Source organism: Cavia porcellus, unplaced genomic scaffold (assembly GCF_034190915.1).
Source record: "Cavia porcellus strain 051 isolate PalLab524CR breed Dunkin Hartley unplaced genomic scaffold, mCavPor4.1 scaffold_28, whole genome shotgun sequence".
NCBI classification, from domain to species: domain Eukaryota; kingdom Metazoa; phylum Chordata; class Mammalia; order Rodentia; family Caviidae; genus Cavia; species Cavia porcellus.
The window spans coordinates 40,736,057-40,758,986 of NW_026947511.1; the positions used below are offsets into that span (position 1 = coordinate 40,736,057).

The 22,930-nt window shown below is 42.3% G+C and overlaps 1 long non-coding RNA gene across 1 annotated transcript; it reads left to right on the forward strand.

Annotated features, from left to right (window-relative positions):
* The first annotated feature begins 52 nt into the window (after positions 1-52).
* Positions 53-13,017, forward strand: LOC111757960 (uncharacterized). Its single transcript, XR_002792211.2, has 3 exons — positions 53-280; positions 8,700-8,811; positions 9,872-13,017. It is a non-coding gene; the product is annotated as an uncharacterized LOC111757960 (long non-coding RNA).
* The last annotated feature ends 9,913 nt before the right edge of the window (positions 13,018-22,930 follow it).

A 22,930-nucleotide genomic window follows, 5' to 3' on the forward strand; every position in this document is an offset into this window, starting at 1 on the left:
ACGCCCTCAGGAGCTTACTGAGCATCATGGGAGTTGTAGTCCATTTCGGAATTCGGAAAGGGCGGGAAATGGGGCGGGGCTTTTATGCGCCTCTGGAATCCTGGTTACGGACTGGAGGAAAGAAGCCCCTACCATGGAGAGAAGCCAAAAGAAACGATCAGTGTGGGAATTGTAGTTTCATTCTGCAATATCATTTATTCATATTTACTCATTTTTGTGTCTGCAGCTCGAAGAGCAGTGCCTGGCGCGCGGTAAACGCTGAAGTACTTGTTGAAGTCTGGTATGTAGTAGACTGTCAATGGTTGTCGGAGGAATGAATGAATTGCGTTCTATTTCTATAATTCTAACTCCCTATTATCCATCATAGTCTCGTACTTACACTAATAACTGAAGCGACTATTACCCAAATTTGTTAACGTTTTAAAACATATTTTTACCTGGACATGTTGGCGCATGCCTGTAAACCCAGAACTCAGTAGGCTGAGGCAGGACGACTGCTGGAGGTCAAAACCACCCTGAACTATACGGTGAGACCCTGTCTCTAAATAAATATATATATATTTAAATATACTAAGCTATTTAGTTATGGCCACTCGTAAAGAAAAAGGTGTTTAACAATCCAGTTTAATTAAGATTTACTTTTTAAAAAAGATTTACTCTTGATAGGGACATTGGATAGAAATAGATAATTATTGTTACACTACATGCAAAAACATTGGCTCACTCTAGGACAATTGGGTGACCTGGTTTCTTTGCATAAATTTTTAGTTTCTTCAGAGTTTTTCAGCAAACTTACACATTTTATTATGTACGTTAGTTTATTCCCAGAAGGAAGTTGTGAATTACATATAGAAAAAGTGAGTTCTTACCCAGACAAGGTTTGGGACATGTCTATGTTCTTATTGTTGTTAACAGTAGTGTTAGAGACTGTTGAGGCTGAGCACATGTGCAGGACTGTAGCCTGGCCCTGGCCTGACTGAACTGAGAATGAGAATACCTCAGGGGGCAAGATAGGCCACAACTCAGGCCACCTGGAGACTTTCTGGATCATTTTCCTTAATTAGCATCATCTGGTGCTCTGAGGGGTCCTTTAAACCCCTCTCAAGATCCTGCTCAGGTTTCCACCATTGTCCACTTAACTCCTTGCTTGTTCTGATTAAATACCTCTCGATGGCCAGGTAGCAGTATTTCACTCCTCCCTCAGCCCTAAAGATCCTTTGAGTAAAAAAAAAAAAAAAAAAAAGATCCTTTGAGCCTTTGCCATGCACCCATTTGGGGGATCGGGAGCCTGGGCACAGAGCCCAATACAGTAGTATTACCCAAGTTTTCAAAAGAGGAAATAAAAATAACTCATAATCACACAGTCCAATTAAACTGTATTTTCACTTTAAAAATGATAATCTCTGAATAATATCAGGAACTCAAAGGCAATAGAATGTTTTTAAAAGGAAAAATTGAATACTTTCCATTTCTCTTATTCCCAAACCCTTCTCCATTCCAAAAGCCATTTTAACACTGTGATTCTGTTCAGAAAACAAAATATACACATATATCTGCATGAATCCACGTAATGTGATAGCCTGAAGGTTATTTTATGTATTACTTTCTTTTTTGGACCAGCTTTCTTGACCCTCCACTTACTGGTAGAATCAGCCTGGAGGAAAATGGATTGTTAACACCTGGAAGCAAAGATAGTGTCTCTTGAGATCCTAACACTATAAATCATTAAAATATATGGTAAAGAAAATTTCTGGGGCCGGGATTTAGCTCAGTGGTATAAGCGCCTGCCTTGCAAGTGCATGGTCATGAGTTCAATACCCAGTACCAAAAGAAAAGATCTTAACATTATTTTATTCCTTCTACTACTTTTAGACTGATTTAAATATATTCTTTTGCTAAGTCCTTGAGTTGGATATTTAAGTTACTAATCTTTCTCTGTTTTTCAAGATACACATCTAAGGAGGTAGTTTTCAAACTTGAACATATGTAGTACGTTGACAAAACACAGATTTTTCAGGCCCCAGAAATTGAATCTCTGAGTCAGTGGGTTTTGAGTAGACCCTGAAATTTGCATTTCTCTCAGAGTCCCTGGTCATTCTGCTGGAGTGAGGGCCAGCATTGAAACCAACAGATCTATTATACAGCCCCTCTCCCATTTTATACTGCTTTAACTGCATTTCACAGAGCTTGGTATGTAGCATTTCCAGTATCATTGACTTTTAAATATTTTCTAATATATTGTGATTTGATCTTTGACATATGTAGTGTGTTTTTAAGTTTCCAAATGCATACAGCTGTTTTGCTATCTTTTGTCACTGAGTTCTCATTACAGTTTTTTTTTTTTTAAACTTTTATCGGTACCGGGGATCGAACTCACGATTGCCTGCTTGCAAGGCAGGTGCTTATGCTGCTGAGCTAAATCCCCAGCCTCTATCATTACAGTTTTCTATTTTCTGGATTTGCGATGCTTATGGTATTTGTCAGCTTTTATAATTTTATAATGTTTTGATTTCCTCTTGTCTTGTAAGTAATAGATATTCATTTTCATAACTATTTTTGTATTTGTAGTTTTGAATTTTTATTCTTTAGTGTTCCCCAACTTGTTTAAGCTTCAGGCCCATCAAATCTTTCCAGGTACACAGCTGACGTTCCTAAATCTCTTCTTTCTCTTTGGTATTCTCCACTTCTGTATGCTTAAGACTTTCCCTTCTTCCTGTGTGGAAGTTTACGTTTGCTGTGTTCTCGGTCTTCTTACCTTCTTCTTTCTGGGGTTCCCCCTTGTTTTGGTGGAGCATTTATTCCAGTAGCTTCCTAAGAGAAATTGCATGAGAAATTCATTTCTGAGACTTTGCAATTACCTAATTATCTTTATCCTACTCTCTCATTTGATTGACAGTGCAGTGTACCCATCTAGATTTGTGGGAAATAATTTTCCTGTAGAATTTTTTTGGAGACAGGCTTCCACTATGCAGTATAACCTGGCCTTAAACTCATGATGAGGGCTGGGGATACAGCTCAGCGTCACAAGCACCTGCCTGGCAAGTGCAATGTCCTGAGCTTGATACCTGGTACAAAAAAAAAAAAAAAATACCAAGACTGACCTCAAACTTGCATCAGTCTTCTTATCTCAGCCTCCTGAATGCTGGAATGACAGGGACGTACCACCATGCCTGGCTCTTCCTTTAGAAATTTGAAGGGATTTCTAAATATGTAGTCTTCTGGCTTCCAGTATTGCTAATAAGAAATTTAGTCATTCTGATTTCTCATCTTTTATTTGTGATCTATTTTTCTACCTCTGGAAACCCAAGTGATCTTCTTTTCATCCCCAAGATTCTGAAATTTCATAATAAGACACTAAGACTTGATGTAGATTAATTTCCATCCATTGGTGCTGATTACTAAGTAGCCTCTATCAATTGTAAAACTTACATCTTCACAGTTTGGAAATTTTTTTTTAAAATCTTTTTACAAGGGGCTGGGGATTTAGCTCAGCGGCATAAGCACCTACCTTGCAAGCAGGCAGTCATGAGTTCGATCCCTGGTACCGATAAAAACAAAAAAGACCAAAAAAAAAAAAATCTTTTTACAAGTAATGTTTTCCCCTATTTTTCTTCCTGGAACTCCTGAGCTAATCTTCTGTATTTCTTATCTTTTCTTTCTTATTTTCATCTCTTGACCTTTGCTGTTCTTCCTGAGTGATTTCCTAGACTTCATCTTTAATGCCTTAAATGAGTGTTTTATTTCTCCTTTCTATTTTTAATTTCCAAGAGCTGTTTTTTTCTTGACTATTATCTTTTAAAGAACATATTGCTGTCTTTCCTCCTTCTCCACCTTCTCTTCCTCTTCCTCCTCCTTTTTCCTCCCTTCCTTCTTCTCCCATCAGGAGAGAGGGCTCCATCTCACTATGGTTTTCTGTTTTTAAAAAATGTATTATTCTGGGCTGGGGGTTTAGCTCAGCGGCATAAGTTCCTGCCTTGGAAGTGTGTGGTCATGAGTTCAATCCCTGGTACTGATTTTTTAAAAAATGTATTATTCTTATTTTGTGCAAAGATTTAAAATGTGAGCGGGGATTTTTGGTCCTTACTGTCAAAGTTTTCTTCCCTCCTATGTAGCTTCTGCTTTGTCTTGGTTTCTTTCTACTTTTTCCTATTGATTTTAGTCCCTATTTTCACACGAGATCATAATTATCGGCTCATCTTTAAGTGGGGGAGTCTAAAAGCCTGGCAAGATGTCCTGAGACCAGGGGTAGGAGCTTAATGAGTTGTAAAATCTGGCATAGGATAATCTGTCTGGGTATTACACTGGCCAACCTATGGGGTCAATTTCTTTAGGTCTTTCCTCTGTCTAATCAGATTTCTCCCCGGGCCTTTGCACATATCAATTATTACTGTCACTTGTGCCTGTGGCAACAGTAGTTGGAATCTATGTAGTGGAGCTGACACCCATAGGGTCTGCAAATACTGTACAATTGAGCATTTGAAATTAGAATGCATTGAATATGGTTCTTCCCTGTCCGCCTGTCCTTTCTTTTTTTCTTTTTTGAGGCAGGGTCTGTGTATGGTCTCAGGCTGGCCTCAAACTCATGGCAGTCCTTCTGGATCAGCCTGCCAAGGGGCAGGACTTACAGCTGTGCACTACCACGCCCAGCTCCTGCCTGTCCCTTATGTGTCCCTTCACGCCTCTGTTAGTGGATGTACCAGGAGCCACTTAGGTTGTACCTGCTGTTGCTCCCTTTGGTGGGGAACAGTCCCTCGGCTGTAAAGGGCCGAGCTTTGACCAGTGGGAGCCATTGTATAAAGAAACAGGTTCGGAGCAGCTATGTAAAAGGAAAAATAAAAAGAAGATTCAACCAAAGACTTCTTAATGCGATTTTGTATACAGACGGTCATATTTAGCATTGCCTGAGCCTCCTTCCTCCCCTTCACGATTTGACTCCCAAAATGTTAGTTTGCCATTTATAACTTACTTGCCGCTTTCTTAATTTTTTTTCAGTTTTACTTTAATTTCTGGTGAATTGTGAAATCATAAATTCCTGTCCCAGGTTACTCAGTGAATTGGTCACTGACATTGTTTAAAACCCAAAAAGGCAGAGAAAAATTTTAGAGAAAAAATTTCATTTTAGACTCCTGTGCTTACTGCATAGTTTTACTAGTTCCTAATTCTTTGTCCAGTGTTTGTCCCAACCCTTCACTTGTATTTTAATCAAAGCAAAATTTAAAACTCCTTTTTCGTATTTATCACCTCTCTTCCTAGCTGAATGCCAGCCTCACCTGGCAACCTGGGGAGTTGGCTCATGGATTTATGAGACTCTTACCTGTACCCCATTAACTCTACTCTTGCGTGGGTCCTGCTGCCCCTGAGTTATGTGACAGGTATCACAAGAGTAAAATCCTCAGCTTCAAAATAAAGGAGGTCAATCCCTCTTTTATTTGCCCCTTGGGAGAAATGAACAAACGGAGAGTGCCGTCTTATATTTAGATTATAAGTTCATTCTTGAATCACACAAGCTAGGAAATCATTCGCAGACTGCGTACTAGCTAATCAGGAATGCTGTACTGTGTACGGCTTCCTAAGAAGCTTCCTCGGAGTTGCTTTTATTGAATTAAACTCTAATTGTTTGGAGGCCATGCTTTGGCCCCCATGGGCTGTACGGCAGTGAAATATAACCTACTCTTCCGCCACAGCGGGCCCATTACCCTCCGGGCACTGCAGTGTGCTGGGAATGGCCAGTCTCACGGGGCTGGTGAAAGTGGCGTGCTGGCTGTTACATAACCACCTTGGCCCCGTGCCCAGGCCAGGCCAGGCCCACTGCTGCACGATCACCACGCGCCCGCTTGCCAGCCTCCGTTTCACCACCCTCTGTCTATCCACAGCTCTGCTCCAGGGATTTGATGGGTATCTTCATGAGAAACCAGGAGCTGAGTTCTCTCAGAAGTACCAATTAGATCTTCAGCGTTTTGCCCCAGGCACGCAAAATGCCAGCAGCAGAGCCAGTGTGTAAACATCAACCACAGCCCCGAAACTGGAATCCAGGAGAGAAAGTCCTGTTGTACCTCTGGAGCCCCGGTGAAAGACGTGGGACTGCCTTCAAATCCGCTCTCTGAGGCCCTTGTCCTCCTCTGAATTAGCCCTCCACCCAGGGTGTCAGAGGACCACCTCCCAGGGAGGTTTTGGACTTGACGGTGGCCTTTGGCAAAAACCCTGCCTGGGTCAGAAGCCTGCACCCCCTGCAATGATGCTGCGAGCCTGCAGGGGCCGCTCGTGCCCAGGCCTCGCCTCCCGCCGTGTAGGGAGGACCCGCCAGCATGAGGCTGGCCTCTCCCATCGCTGAAGGGCCTCTGCTCTAAAAGCCGAGCTTACGTTGCTTTAAACGACCGACCGCGTTGTACAGCGAGCGCCGCACGTTTAAACCCCAGAAGTACTTGATGTCCCGAGGTTGTTTTAAGCTCCATAAACAGCTAGGGACCGACATTCAAAGGGAGCATGCCAGGGACTGGAAGTCCTTCCCTCTCCTCCGGCCTCTTGGGTTAGCAGATGCATGCTGCAGACTCCAGCGCCGCGGACGCTTGCTTATTAATGTCTGTGCCAGCTTTGTAGTGGAAGGGGGCTGAGGCCAGCAGGCCCAGCCTAGTCCACGGTGATTAGGGACTGGAGGTGGAGCTGGGAGGACCTCTTTTCATTCAAAAACTTATTCATTCATTCATTCATTCATTCATTCATTCATGCTTGTACTTGGAATTAGAACTCATGACCTAGCATTTGCCAGGCAGGCGCTGTGCCACTGAGCTTTATCCCTGGTGCTGAAAAGCTAGAAAAAATAAAGCAACTGAAGACAAAGTTCAGGTGCAGTTGTTCCTGGGTTATCTGCAAGTAATATGTCGTCACTGTATGGAGTCGTTTCACTGTTAGGACACCTGTGGAGGTCCTGCTGTCCCCGATTATACCATATTGCTCAGAAACCGATTTTCCACTGTGCTCGAACCCTGGCAACTGCTAGCTTTGCCACGGGAGACCTATCTAAGACAGACTGTCAGATGTAGCGAGTGGAAATACAAGACACCCTGTTAAATTTTAATTTCAGACATACAAAAATTTTTTTTATTGTGTGTCTCTCCCATATTGCATGGGGCCTCCTAAAAATCAATTTGTTCTGTTTGTGAAATTCAAATTTAAGCGACTGTCGTGTATTTTATTTGGCAAGCCTGTTAGAAGAGAGCTCAATCAAAGACCTGAGATCCTCCATACCATTGTACAGACAGTCCACCATTAAGGAATGGGTATATTTTTTTCATAAATGATTCATGAGTATGCACCAATATTTATATATGTGCTCAAGTCCTGGCTTCTCCAATTGCTGAGTGACTTTAAAAGAGTTATTGTACTTCTCTGGGTCTAGTTTCCTTACCTGTAAAATGAGAATAACAGTTCCTGTTCAGAGTATTCATGGGGCTTAAGTCTGTGGCATAGGAGGTACTGAGTGATTGTTATTGCTTACCAAATTACTATCAATGTTTCTATTATCAACAGTGATAAAAATAGTGATAATGATTATGATTTTTTTTGCGGTGGTAGAGATCAAATTCAGGGTCTTGCATGTACTAGGTAAGTGTTCTTCCATTAAACCACATTCCCAACCCCATAACTATTATGACCGTCATATAGCATATCTTAAAATTTTAATGAGAGCCTCATTTGAGTTCTTTTATATCTTCCTTTTCTCATCTTTTGTATCTTGTTCCTATATTCTTTTTCACAGATGCATAGAATTCCTAGTAAAAATTGAAGTCTACTTCTTCTGGTTTATAGCTATGTGGCTCCCCCAAAGCCTCCTGGGCTCATAGTTGTGGTTATAGTTTGTGTCTGGATGTCCCCCCCCCAAAGCCTCATGTGATCATGGGGGTGGGCTTTTTGGAGGTGGCTGGATCTAGAGTTTGTGATTGGTTCATTGTCTGGTGCTGGGAATGGCTGTATGAGCCAGCATCCTGCATCTAACATAAAGAAAGAAATGGGCTTGCTCCTCTTTCTGCTCTTGTGGCTTTTCCTGTTTTCTGCCACTATGAACTGTTGCCCTATACCATGTGTCACTCTGCCTTGGAGCCAGGTGAGTATAGACTGAAACCTCCACAAACTGAGAGCTAACTAAACCCATAATTTTGAGCTAACTAATCCCATAATTTTGGGCGTCAGGTATTTTGTCTCTTCAATGAGAGAAAATTAACCAAGATAGTTGGGACTTTGAAAGGTGACTGAATCACAGGTACACTATCGCTAGAGGCTGTTAGGAGGCGGAGGTGGCTCACCCAGGGAGTGGCCGGGAAGGGTGTCTTTCCCTCCCTGGCTCCTCCCTATGCTCTCCACTTGCCAGCCACCACAACTTGAACAATTTTCCCTCACCCATGTAAGGACTGAAACTTTTGGAACTTGAACCAAAACAGATCTCTCCTCCTTTAAGTTGTGAGTGTCCAGTATTTCTTCTCAGAGCTGAGAAAGTACTAAAGATATTACGCATGGTGATTTAGGTTATTTTCACACCTTTCTGTCTGAATGTGGTTGCGGTGAACACCTCGGGGTCTCCATTCCCACCACTCCCACCTGCTTTACCTTCCCAGAGAAGGAACTTCCTGTCTTTCACCAGGGAGATGGGAGGGTATCCAAGCCTCTTAGCTGCTGCTGCTTCTGCTTGTGCTTTGTATTTTCAGGGCCAGGGATGGAACCCGGGGCCCCCATTTGCTGGGCAAGTCCTCTACCCCTGAGCTGCGCTCTCAGCCCCGAGACCCTCGGCTCTCTTTCCTTTGTCCTTCACGTCCAAAGGTGAGTGGATCCACCAATTCCTGAAACTTGGGAGGCTTCTGTACTATAAGTTGGCTTGATTCTTCTTTCCTTATGGCAACATTGGTATCCTATTGTTTCTGGACTGAGTCATAAACTTACAGGACAGCCATTTATTTTTGTATCTTTATTTTGTTCTTGGACAGTGTAGTACATTTTCTTACTTTTACCTTCCCAAAGCACACAATCATAACGCCTGCAAATAATGAAAATTTCCTTTTCCTTACCAATTTTCATACTCCTGTTTCTTCCCCTTCTCTAATTACAGAGGTTTTCGCCTTTAATACAACATTGTGTACATCCTTGGTTTTTTTTCCTGGGATTTTCTTGGTATTTCACTATTAAACAGGGTGCTGGTTTTGGTTTGTCTGTGCACATTTATTTTTTATTTATTTATTTATTTTGTCTTTTTCCTTTTTACCGGTACCAGGGATCAAACTCACGACTGCCTGCTTGCAAGGCAGGCGCTTTATGCCGCTGAGCTAAATCCCCAGCCCCTATTCCTCTCTTTTATTAAGAGGTTTTTTTTTTTTTTTTTTTTTTTGAGACAAATGAATGTTGAACTTCCCCAAATACTCTTTTTTGACTTCTGTAGATGCTTTGTTTCTTTTTGGAACAAGGTCTTGCTCTGTAATCCAATCTGGCCTTGAACTTGCTATGTAGCCTGCACTGGCCTTGAACTTGTATCCCTATTATATCAGCCTCCCGGGTGCTAGGATTACAAGCCTGCACAACTATGCCTGGTTTTCCATATGGATTTTTAAAATATATTGTTCATAAGTGAAATTCGCCTGTGGTTTTCTTACTGATACTGCATGTTTCAGGTTTTGGTATGAATATGATACTGGCTTTTAAAAAGCAGGATCTGAAGGGAAGGTAGAGGATTGAGGGGAAAAAAGAGGGCTCAAGATATATTATGTACAGGCACAAAGGCACTATGATGAAGACTATCATTATTGTGTGTGTAAAATGTACCGATAAAATTAATTTTAAAAAGAGGAAAACAGTATCTGAAGGCTCGCTTTCTCCTTGGGTTTAACAGCTTTGGAGTATCTGGTGAGGAATTAAAGAGCTGCAGTGTCCAGCTCTTGAACAGATTGCCCTGATACCTTGCTTCCAATCAAGCCCAGTCTGCAGGGGGAATTTCTGCCTCTAACCAGAGGGACGCACTTGCTGCCAGCTTTGAAAACTGTAGTGGCAGCAGGCACAGAAATGTTGAATGAAAAATGTAAAATTGACTTTCTGGAAGCTTTAGGAAGCCGGAAAAGGAGGAGAAGGAAAAGGAAAAGGAGGAGGAGGAAGTTAATTGTGTTGTTTGGACAAGAATTCAGTTCAACAGACCATGTTATTTTGCAGGCAACCATAAGACAAGCCTGATAAAATAGGACAAAGGAAAAGGCATTTCTACTGCTCCTTTTTCCAGAAAGCCTGGGTCCCACAACTCTGTGGTTCCCCTGGAAGCTTTGGTGGATGCTGTCCCGAAGGAAACCCATGGGACCCTCTTCCTACCACTGGAACACGGTCTGAGGTTGGCAATGCTGGCGGACAGCAAAGCACTGCATTAGTGAAGTGATTTGCTGTTTCCTCTGATAACCGCGGTGTTTAATTTATTGTCTTGGCTTCACTGAGCTAACTTAGGACCTGATAATGTCTCATAGTTTACTGCCTGAAGAGACACTGAAGTGGAAGGTTCTAGAAAGAATTCAAGACAGTATAAAGAAGAAACTTCTGGTACTCCTGCAGATGGAAATGGTTCCCCTCCACAAGCTTAACTTCACCACCAAGCCATGATTGAACTGGGTGACTTAGTTTTCCAAATCGACAGCTCTATGAAAAACAATTATTAAAGGCCGCTGCTTCATCAAGCATGGCTGCACTGAGACAGCATCGTCCTCATTGTGGCTAACTGCATTGCTCAGGCTAAGAGGCCCTTTACTATTGGCGCAGGGCTCCAGGTCAGAAAATGCGTTCCTCTTTGAGCTAGTAGCATAGCTAGACGACCTAATGAAAGAGTGGAAGATTTTGAGATGTTTGCAATCTAGATTATTAGCAAGACTTCCCGTGCTGATGACAAGAAAGCAGTGCTTGTTTTCGTGGTTGGTATGTTTTTCAAGAGCAGGTGCATGGGGATATATATGTTACATGCACTTTTGTTGCCAATGAGCACCGTGGCTGGGGGAAGATTACCTTCAGGAAAACCGACTTGGTTATTGTGTGTCAGTGAGTGGCTGAACAGCTTTCTGATTGTGCTACTTGGGTCAAAGAGTTTGTTTTGCATGTGAATCTACACACTGTGCCACCCACAGAGAAATTCTGGCAAGCTGAAAAATGTCACCGGAACTTAATAACTTTTTGCAGGGTGTGATTAAAATTGTCAACCACATTAAAGTAGATGCCCTTAATGCACGTCTGTTCGTGCAGCACTGCAAGGAGAGGGATGAGAGCATATGTGTCTCCTCTAATGCATAGATGTGAGCTGGCTCACTAAAGGTATTTCTCTGGCCAGAGATTTCTTTTTCAAAAAAAAATAGTCATCATTGGTGGCACATTTCAGTGTCACAGAATGGTTCCAAAACTCACTGATATGACATATTCAACCTGCTGATTGAACTCAATCTGTCATTTAAGGGGCGAATGACAACTGTGTTCAAGTTGGCAGATAAAATTGCCGCATTCAAAGACAAACTGGGATTTTGAGGGTGACAAGTGAACATGGAGATTTTTGACGTGTTTCAATTGTTAGCGGAGATTTGGAAAGAGACTGAGTCAGGGCCTTATTTCTCCCAGCTGGAGCACAATCTCCCATCTTAGCTTTCGAAAGAGTTTGAGCATTGCTTCTCAACCACAGAACACTCTCGAATGGGGAAGAGATGGGTCCGTGGCTTGATTGGGAGACAGCCAGCTGATTGGACTTGCTCTGTGTTGGGAGGGGATCAGTGCTTGAGATTGCAAGTAATGATGGTCTTGAAAGTACGTCTGGGACACACTCCCATGCATTCTTGACATTAAAGTTAAGGCAGAGCATCCTGAGATTGACACACAAGTCCTGAAAAGCCTGCTTCCATTTCTAACATCCTGCCTTTGTGAGGCAGGGTTTTCTGCAGTGACAGCCACCAAAATGACATTATGAGTAGATTAGACATGAGCGACACCCTTCAGGTGTCACTGTCTCCCATCACCCCCAGATGGGACCATCTAATTGCAGGAAGACAAGCCCAGGGCTCCCATTGATCCTGCATTATGTGAGCTTTGGAATTATTTCATTATATATTACAATGAAATAATAATAGAAATCAAGTACAAAAATTTAATGTGCCTGAATCATCCTGAAATCACCCCAAACCCGTGGAAAAATTCTCTTTTACAAAACCAGTTCCTGGTGCCAAAGAGTTGGGACCAGCAGTTCTAACAGAGTTGAAGACTGCAAGGTCAGCCTCTTGCCCACTAGGGGGCCTATTAAAGAGCTTGGGACAGAAGACAACGCCTGAGAGGAGCAATTGTTCCCAGTAGAGGGGTTGGTGCCACCAAACTCCTGGACTAAGTCAAATCCTGTAAGCTCCACCAGACGACTTCACCTGGGCCCTGGCACTAAACACTGATATGATCCTTCGGGAAAAAGCAGTGTGATTATAGAAAATACTTACGGAGTGCCCAGTCTGTGTCAGACACTGTGCTGAATGTCTCTTGCATATTATCTCATTTAAATCTTCACCGCAACTCTGCACAGTACCATTATGTCTATGTTCATAAGGAAAACAAGGGCTAAAAAGATGAAGAAGACAGCTAGAGCCACAGATCTGGACAAGACAGGGCTGGAACCCAGGAACTCTGCTTTGGGAAGTGCGAGCCTCTGCACCACTGAGGTTGTCGTCCCAGAATAGACTTTGACCTCTGCTTGCAGTTGTTGGATTTTACTCAAGGAAATGATAAGACAATGGCCTGATTCAGAACAAAGTAGATCTAAAAACCTTAATGCCCTGTTCTGGTAGGAGAACAAGCAAGTAAACTGTTCACATAGAATCACTTACATTGCCCAGGGTTTTGTTTTTGTTTTTGCCAACTACACTAATTTTCCTGGGATAAACTCTTGGTTATGATGTAGTATTCTCTTCTATATTACTGATTTAAGTTTTCTAATCTTTAAGGATTTTTATACAAGTATTAACTTCCTGAGGAGTAAGGTATACATGCAGGTGTGTGTGTGTGTTTGAGTTTTGGTGCTGGGGATCAAACCCAGGGCCTCACACATACTTACACAGCCGTAAAACAAAGTCACATGTAATAGCAAAGAGTGCTGATCTAGAAGTTATTTATTGAAATGGAAAAGTCTCTATTAGGTTTAAAAGTAAGTTAGAAGCTAAGCGCAGCAGCACACACCTGTAATCCCAGCATTGAAGGAGGCTGAAACAGGAGGAGGCTTGCAAATCTGAGTGAGACCTGGCTGGACATGGAGCTCAGTGATGAGCTGCCCCTGAGTCCAGTGCTCAGTGCTGCCAAAAAGGAAAAAAAGTTAGAAAACACATTCTGTTCAGTATCCAGAAAGCAAAAGTCTGAGAGAGAACACTAAACCATCAACAGTTGGCTAACCCTGAGGGGAAGTTCAAGAATTTTAATTTTGGGGGCTGGGGATTTAGCTCAGCGGCATAAGCGCCTGCCTTGCAAGCAGGCAGTCGTGAGTTCGATCCCCGGTACTGATAAAAAGGAAAAAGACAAAAAAAAAAAAAAAAGAATTTAATTTAAAAAAAATTTTTCATCTTTACATTTTTCCTTGTAGTCTAATTTTTCTATCATGTATCTTTTGGGTAATTTTTTTTTTTTAATCGGTACCAGGGATCAAACTCACAACCGTCTGCTTGCAAGGCCAGTGCTTATGCCGCTGAGCTAAATCCCCAGCCCCTTGGGTAATGTTTTTAAAAAGAAATTCAAACTAAGATAGTTTCACAGGTTGTGAAAGAACAAAGCCCACTTATAGGAAGTGGGAGGAATAAGTGGGAACTAGTGTTTGAAATTGTCCTGGGCACTAATTTTAGCTTTAAAACTCTTGGCAGCCAAAGGAAAAAGAGAAACATCTTGGCTTTGTGTAATTTTCACATGTTTTAGGACACAGCCTCTCCAGTGGCTTTCTCCATGGATCATTGTTCGCTACTATGAACTACAGCGGCTGCCCCACCCCTTCACCCTACTCTGGGTCACCAAATGCATTTCTCTCAACAGGACCCTCACCCTCACCCTAACCCTAAGTGTGTGCTGAGTGTGCGCTGAGTACCTCTGGCACGGCAGGCCGGAGCCCAGTGCTGTCTTCTCTACCTTGAAGCAACAATCAGATTCCTAGCTCCTGCTCAGCGCCCATCTGGAATCACATCCATACATATCCTTCCAGTTCTTAGGTCTGCTTCAAGCCCCTCCACTGCTCTCCAGTTCAAACCAAGTGCCCTCTTTTGAGAGCCCTGTGATTCCCAATTCAGTACCTACACATCCCCCCGTCATTGCATAAGCAACCACTGGACTCCACTGGCAGACTGGAGGACTGCATGAGGAGGTCTCACCTGGATCGCACCCTGGAATTGGCACCCTAGAGTTTAAGGGGAGACCAGACAGCTACTAGGAGCTATGAGTCCAATTAGCCTTGGGCTTTCCCCGTTTTATCACTGAAAGTTCTGCACCCAAAAAAGTCACTTAAGTCTTGGCAAGATAGCTAGGCAGCTGGGTATGGTGGCACAGACCTATGGTGCCACCAGCTGCTTGGGAGGCTGAGGCAGGAAGATCACTTGAGCCCAAGAATTTGAGACCAGCCTGGGAACCAGAGTGGAGACTGTGTCTAAAAAAGAAAGTGGTGCACTCTGTGCATTTATGGCCACTCCCCTTTGCTTGATTGCTTGGATTGTTTAGTATGGTAAAATCCTTCCTGGGTATATGCTCTTTTTCAGCCGCACTATGTTGACAAAACCCCTTGGAATGCTTTTACAATCCTAAGCAAACTCGAAGCAGGAAATGACAGGGAGTGTTTATCCAGTGAGGAAACTGAGGCTGAAAAGAATTTTGTGAATTTCTCCAGATAGCAAGGACTGGCCAAAATTACGAGCTAGGTCTTTTGACCCCTAATTGGGCCTCTCTAGGATTTGAAAATACTCACCATGCCCTTCGTCATTTCATGTAATTGCAAAAGAGCTTTGTGAAGAAAACCACAAAATGTAGTTTGAGATCCAAAAGACTCACACAAGTGAAACCTTGAATGTCCTATTTTGAGTGTGACAATTAAATGTGGTAATTATCCCCCCTGTTCATTGATCTAAATTGAATGCAATTTTATCTTTTTTTATTTTTTGGTGCCAGGTATCAAACTCATGACCTTGCACTTGCCAGGCAGACCTACTTCATGCTGCTGAGATATATCCCTGGCCTTGAATGCAACAAGGTCTTGCTATGCAGTTTGAGCTGGCCTTGAGCTCACTTTATAGCCCAGGCTGGTCTCAAACTTGCAATGGTCCTCCTGCCTCAGCCTCCAGAGTGCTGGGTTTACAGGTGTGAGCCACCACGCCTGGCTTTGAATACAATTTTAAATAAAATTCCAACAAGATTTTTCTTGTGATATTAGCAAAATGATTTTAAAGTTCATCCTACCTCTCAAGACAAGTTTCTGGAAAACAGTAATTATAAGGGGGGAAGTTATATTATGGGATTAAAAGTTAATAAATTGCAGTGATGAAACCGTGCAAGGGCATAGAATTCACTGAACAATGAATTTTCTTTAAAAAATCTAAATGAAAACTCAAAGTATTTAAGAAATTTGGTATACAGTAAAAGTGGCTTAAGTAATTAGAGAAATGACAATTTAATCAGTAAATGATGTTGGGTGAACTGGCTGATTATCTGAATGCAAATAAAATCAGGTCTCTATTCTCAAAATACTAAAATACATTTCAGATGACTTGCATCTTTTAATATAAAAAGCAAAGGTACAAAAGAACCAGAAAAACCAGTAAATATTTATGTGGCCTTTTTATGTAGAAAATCTCTAAATATAACACAAAAGGCAGATACCGTTAAGGGCAAAACCAGATTATATTTGACTACACAAAAAAATCCATTTGCAAAAAGTACAATAGAATTGACAGTGTGGGAAAACCCTTTGCTGCCTTTCTGACAGACAACTTAAAAGACTTCTTATAAATCATTAAGAAAAAGACACACTAATAGGAAAATTGCAAAGGACAACTTACCAGAGAAGCACAAATGCAAGTAAAATTATTAAAAAATCTGAACACGTGGGGGGGGGGACAAAAAAAAATCTGAACACGAAATAATCAATTGAAAAGAAATAAAAACAAAAAGAACTCTTTCTCTTTTTTTTCCTTTCTCTTATAAGCAATAATCTTTTCCTGCTCAGGTTCGGACAGCAGGCTTTCTAGAAAGCTGGTTGTAGCAGGAACCAAAGGCCTTGTCAACATGCATAGTTTTTGATTCAGCAACCACATAGAAATGAGCTTTACGGGAATAATCAGAGATATGTGCAAATGCCCCTTACAATTATGTCCAGAGGAATTTTGTCTACTGGAGTTAAAAGGAAGGAAGAACCTAGATGTCTAGTTCCAAATAAATGATAATGTAGTAGCTACGTAGAAAAGGGCACAGTCGAAGGAGGATATTAAGCAATTGGTTTAATAGAAGAATATCTAATGGCATCAAGACACAACTGGCAGTGTATATTGGCAAATGCAAATGTGCATTTCCATGGTGCGGCCCTGTTTGGTTACATACATGCACACATGGTATGAATTGTACATTGCTAATTTCATACTTTTTCACTTCTGTGCATTTCTACAGTGAACATTTTTTTCTGTTATTGTTTTCAGACAGAGTCTTGCTATGCAGCCCAGGGTGACCTTGAGCCTAGGGCAATCCTCGGAGTGTTGGGATTATAGACAGGTGCCACCATGCCTGGCAGTATACATTTATTTAGTTGTTCTAATCAGGAGAAATAGTGGTCACTATTCATGATTCGTTCTTAAAGAGAAATTTCCAGACCCTGGGCCATAGCATTTTGCGAGTATGAAATTCTAGAGACATCCATGTTCCCTGATATTTATTTTTGGTAATGCATGGATTTTGTTTATTGAACCTGATCACTTTCATAGTCAAGAGACAGGAATTTATAGTCAAAAGAAAGGAAGGTTGGGGAACAAAGCAGTTTATACTCTCCATCCCACTATTGCATTTTTAGAAATTTACTTAACCCTGAGTATGAGCAAATACTGATAAAGCCTGCTCCTCACAGCAGCGTTTATAATAGAAAGAACAAGCAAACAGAAATGTGGTAATGGATGTATCAGCACCGTCTCGATATCGAACGACAAGGGGAGGGATAGAGACATTTGTGCAAACCCTGTAGGTGGACTTACAATCACACAGTGAACTGACACCAATCTTGTCTGCCTTGGTTGGAAGCTCTGTGACATTAGCTAAGGTACTCAACTGTTTAGCGTGTCACAGTCCTTATTAGCAAAACGGGGATCAGGGCCCTTCCTTACAGGGTGACTGGGAGGATTTTTATCAGTCAGAGTACAGGCAGGAAACCGAAGAGACACTCAAACTGGGTCATCTGGGGAAAGTTTACTGAGGGACTGCACAGAGGGGAGACAGGACACAGAGAAGTTACCACGGAGACTGCAGGGGTGACAGGAATTCCCAGGAGCAGTTACTGGATCTCTGCCCACCAGTGCTTGCCCATCTGTGCCCTGCGCCTGCTCTCTGGTCTCTTCTGAGGCATCTGTCCCTGCTCCATTGTGGCTGCACCGATGGGACATCCCACCAACATCAAATCTCAGTGGCCACCAACTTCTGGCCTGTGTTCCTCTCTCTGCCAGGCCAGAGCTGGGCTCTGCCTCAGATCATGGGGTGCATTCAGGACACTTCATCCCGGGACCATCGGCCAAGAGGCCAGGCAGGCAAAGTCATCTGCAGAGAGCCCATCGGCTGCCGTGTGACACACAGCTGAGCCCCGAGTAAGTCAGTGCAGCAGGAATTTCCTTCCACTGGGGCTCACACAGCAAATCCTCATCAGGGAGGCCGCAGGGGCTAGAGCTGGAATTGCCATCCAATCTATCACGTCGCCACTGGCCAGTCCGTGGCAGTCAGAGGACAGGAGCTCTTCACCACAGATTGTATAGTCAGCCGCGCCCGGCACAAGGTGGTGAGTCTTATTTTAAAGTTTATCAGTTCATGTTAATATTCCATGATGAAGTTGATACAGGAATTTAACATCTCTCAAGCCATTTCAATCCCATGACCCCTTGTGGTGTCCTCCCCTCCTGCCTTTCTCCTTCCCATGTCTGAGAATCCAATTCCTGGTTTCCTATGCTCTCTCCTTTAATTTTTTTTAGACAGGGTCTCCCTATGTAGTACAGGCTGGCTTTGAATCTGCTATGTAGCCAAGGCTGACCTCAGACTCACGGGAAATTCTCCTGCCTCAGCCTCCTTAGTGCAGGATTATAGGTGTGTGCCATCATACCTGGTTTTTATTATTAATTTATGTATTTTTAGGTTCCTTCTGTAAGAGAAATCATGAGATTATACATGTGACTATGTATCTAACTTTTTTAACCTGGATAACTTCACTTACCACAATGACTTTTGAATTTCATGTATTTTCCATGAAGTGACATGATTTCATTCTTCTTTATAGCTGAGTCATATTCCATTTTCTTTAGCCACTCATCTGTTGATGGGCATCTGGACTGTTTCCAGAGCTTAGCTGTCATAAATTGCACTGCTGTAAGCATGGATGTAGAAGTATGAAGTATGAAGTCCTTTATTCTTTTGGCAATGTGCTTAAGAGTGCTATAGCTGGATCCGGGGGCATTTTTACGTTTTTGATCTTTGGAGGAAGAATCTCCATACTGATTTCAGTAGTGGATATTGTAGTCTACATTCCCACCAAAGTGGAGGAGAGTTCTTTTCCCCTGTATTCTCAACAGCGTTCATGGATTTTGTCTTTTTTTCTCTTGGATTTGAATGTGGAAATTAAATATAATTGGATTTTTTTATATTTGAAATTTTAAATTAATTTTTAAAAGGTTATGTTTTTTGGGCCAGGGACTTAGTTCAGTGGCATAAGCACCTGCCTAGCAAGTGTGAGGTCAGAAGTTCAATCCCTGGCACCCAAAAACAATTGTTTTTCAATTTTTATTTTATTAGTCCCTGTTTGCAGAACATAGTGGTTTACCTTCCTGGTAGGCTCTTGCTGCATGCACATAAGACATCGTAACTCTTTCCTTCCTCCCCTCCCCTGTGTTTTTGTATTTTTAGTGAAAGCCACTCTGATTCAGCTGAGTTGCAATCACAGTGTAATTTTAGTCTGGGTTTCTCTAAGTAGCAATAGCAGCACGGCATGGCACAAAACCAGAAACTAGACCCACGGGATCGAGTGAAAGATGCAGAAACAAGCCCAGGCACCCACAGCCATCTGATTTTTGACCAATGGAACAAAAAGTACACTGGAGAGAAAAGACAGTCTCCATCACAAATGATGCTGGGGAAACTAGACAAGATCTTGGTCTTGTACTTTGGACTAAAATAAAATGGATCAGAGACTTAAGTATAAAAGTGGAAAGTGAAGCTTCTGGAGACAGCACCCGGGAAACACTGGAGGCTGGAGGCCAGGGCAAGCACTTCCGGGTCAGGGCTCCCAGAGCACAGGAAGTAAACCGGAATCGACGCACGGACTCATCAAATGAAAACTTATCTGCACAGCAAAGGAAGCAGTTAACAGAGTGACGAGATCACCACTGAATGGGAAGAAATAATCTTTGCTACCTTCCCTTCTGGTGGAGGATTACTATTTAGGTTATAAAAAATTTAAAAATTTAACCCCCAGCAGACAATGAACGCAATAGAAAAGTGAGTGAATGAACCAACTCGATCCTTCTCAAAAGAAGAGCAAAATGCCAAACAGTGCATGAAAAAATGTTCAGCATCTCTGGCCATCTGAGGGCAGCGGTCCACAGGGACTACACAAGCTAATGTTTTTAATGAGCTTAGATGGTGGCTGGCACGTTAAAAAAAAAAAAAAATATATATATATATATATATATATACACACACATACATATACTTTTTGTGTGTGTGGTACTGGGGATTAAACTCAGGGTCCTCATACCAAACTATATCTCAGACCTTTATTTTGAGACAGAGTTTCAAATTTTGAGACAGAGTCTTATTAAGTCTCTAAATTGCCCAGGTTGGACTTGAACTTGTCATTCTCCTGAGCCCTGAGATTACAGGCATCTAGCACAATGTCCGTAGTGTTCATTAAATGAACAATAAAATATGATACGGGTGAGAAGGATTCAAGAATTTTAATTGAATGCTTACAGTATTCATAGTTATTAGAAAGTGAAAGAGGTTATAAAGCAGATATGCTTGTATATTATAATTTAAAAGTGCAATATACCCAGAAGAAAGGACTAGAAGGAAATTAGGCAAAACGTTTGTGGTGTTGCTGGGAAGTAGATTCACGGGTTATTTTCATTTCTGTACTATGTTCAGAATCAGGCTGTCACAGACGCCCTCCTAGGCTGTGCACTGCACAACTCCAAGAGGTTCGTTTTACCCTTTCACACCTCTAATGTTCGCAAGTTTATTGCCCACAACTTCTAACACACAGGTGTATGACTCTTGTGTAAATGAACAAATAAAAACAGTTTTAAAACCTGCAACTTCGCCGTATCTCCCCCAACAACTTCAAGAACAAATCAAGTTGACCTAGTTTGTCACTTTATTTGCTCGTGAAAAAGATTACGCGAGTCTGAGATGGTGGTAATAAAGGCTCCTCTTACCAGCCCAGAGACCGCGTGTGCTCATGTGAGCCTGCGGCCCTGCGTGGCTCTGCGTGGTGCACAAATAAACATACTTGGCCCGAGTGAGTTATTCAATTTTTTTAAGAGGTTGAAATATATTTTCTCTACTGGAGAAATCCAGAACTACTGAATCAGAAATGATGAATCTAAGAATAAAACGCTCATATTAAACTCACAGCGGAGAAGATTTAAGGGGAAATGATTTAGACTAAAGAGATTTGGCATCTCATTTCTCTGCGGGCCCACATAGCAGTCAGTGTGTTCTGAGATCTCTGCCTAATAAACCTTTGCTGTGCCGCTTAAAAAAGAAAATGACATCAAATAAGGTGAAAAGATTTAAAGCAACGCAGTGTCTCTACCCATGGCTAGGATGGATGGAATCTGACCTGCCGTGCCATTCAGACCAGTCCCAGGCTCTGTCTTCTTTCCTTTCCTTTCCTTTCTTTCTTTCTTTTCTTTTCTTTTCTGTTTTTTTTTTTTTTTTTTGAGACAGGGTCTCAGTATGTAGCCCAGGCTGGCCTCGAAGTCACTGTGATCATGTTATCTCAGCCTCCAAGTACTGGGATTACAGGTATATGCCACTTATGCCCAGCATGGGTGTTCTATTCCTTGAAGCTAAAGAATTAATACACACACACACACACACACACACACACACACACACACACCCCTCCTTTTTGAAGCCTTCCATTCCCTACATAGAGTTAAACGCTCCTCTTCTATGCCCACAACCCACTGTATATACCTTTATTCTTTTTTATTTTAAATTTTTTTGCATGTGTGTTTTTGAGACAGTGTCTCGCTATGCAGTTCAGGCTGTCCTGGAGCTCATTTTGTAGCCCAGGTTGGTCTCCAACTCACAACGATCCTCCTGCCTCAGCCTCCCAAGTGCTGGGCTTATATACCTCTATTCTTTTTTTTTTTAACCAGGGATTGAACTCATGACCTCATGCTTGCCAGGCAAGCACTTAAGCCACTGAGCTAAATCCCCAGCCCTATACCTCTGTTCTTTTATTTGAAATTTCTTATTAGTATATGTTTGCTACCCATAAGTTTTGCATCTATCTTAGGGAGGAGGTACAAATACAAAACACATCTTAATTCTTTTTATTCCACTCCCCTCCCCCTTTTTTTTGGGTATGGGGGATTGAACTCACAACCTTGCACTTGCCAGGCAGGCCCTTATGCCACTGAGCTAAATCCCCAGCCCTTACTCCCCCTTCTTTTGTCTCTATATCTCCTTCTCATTTGCAAATACTCTATCTTCCTGTAACCTGTTATCTACCTCTTGTATTTTGAGATGACTTGTATTTTGGGCTTTTCTTATATGACAATGTCCCTCTGTCTAGGATAACAGACAGTGTCATAGGCATTTACATGATTTGATTGTGAGGTTATCCGAAGAGATCATGAATTCTCTTTCACTTTTGTGACTGTAGTCAGGGGTAGGCGTGGAGAAGTGGACCCGCCCCTGGGCACACCCTTGGGTGGTCCCAGGCTGTCGGGAAAGGCTGAGTCAGGAAAGCCCCAGGGACATTGCCCGGGCTGGGCAGGACTCCCAGGAAATCTGCCCACGCAACTGAAAGTTAGTGAACTGTAGGTGGGGCATCCAGAGGCCTGTGGACCCCTATAATTCTGTCCAGACTTTTAAAACTTAATTTTATTCTTTTCTCTTTGAGAGATGAAAATGTTGGCTGCATTTTAAATCTAAGCTGAGATGTGAGGGGTATGAACCTGTCCTCCCTAACGCCGCCGTCCATCCCTCCTGGGTCACAGCTGTGTCTCCTGTTTCTCTCCTGCACCATGAAGAGGTTGCAATGCTTCAATATGCCCCTCATCTTGGTTTGGCTTTTGTTTTCTTTTCTGTTCTTTATTTTTCTTTTTCTACCCCTCACCCCTTTTTCAGTTCTGCAGCTTGAATCCATGGAGCATTCAGCCCCCCAGCCCCATTTGAGACAGAGTCTTATTAAGTGACTAAATTACCCAACTGGGCCTCAATCTTGTGATCCTCCAGCCTCAGCCTCCCGGAGTAGTGGGATTATAGGTATATGACACCTCACTGGGCTTTCTATTTTCTTCCAATAAAAAGAACACAGCCTCTGAACCAGCCAAGGAATGAGGCAGCCAAGCTTGGGCTGGTTCGTGTTGGAAATCATCACAAATGGGTTCTTTCCACACAAAGCCACAGTGGCCAAAGTTATTGGCAGAAATCTGCACAATTCTGAGTTTGAAATTTGGGGCTCCGG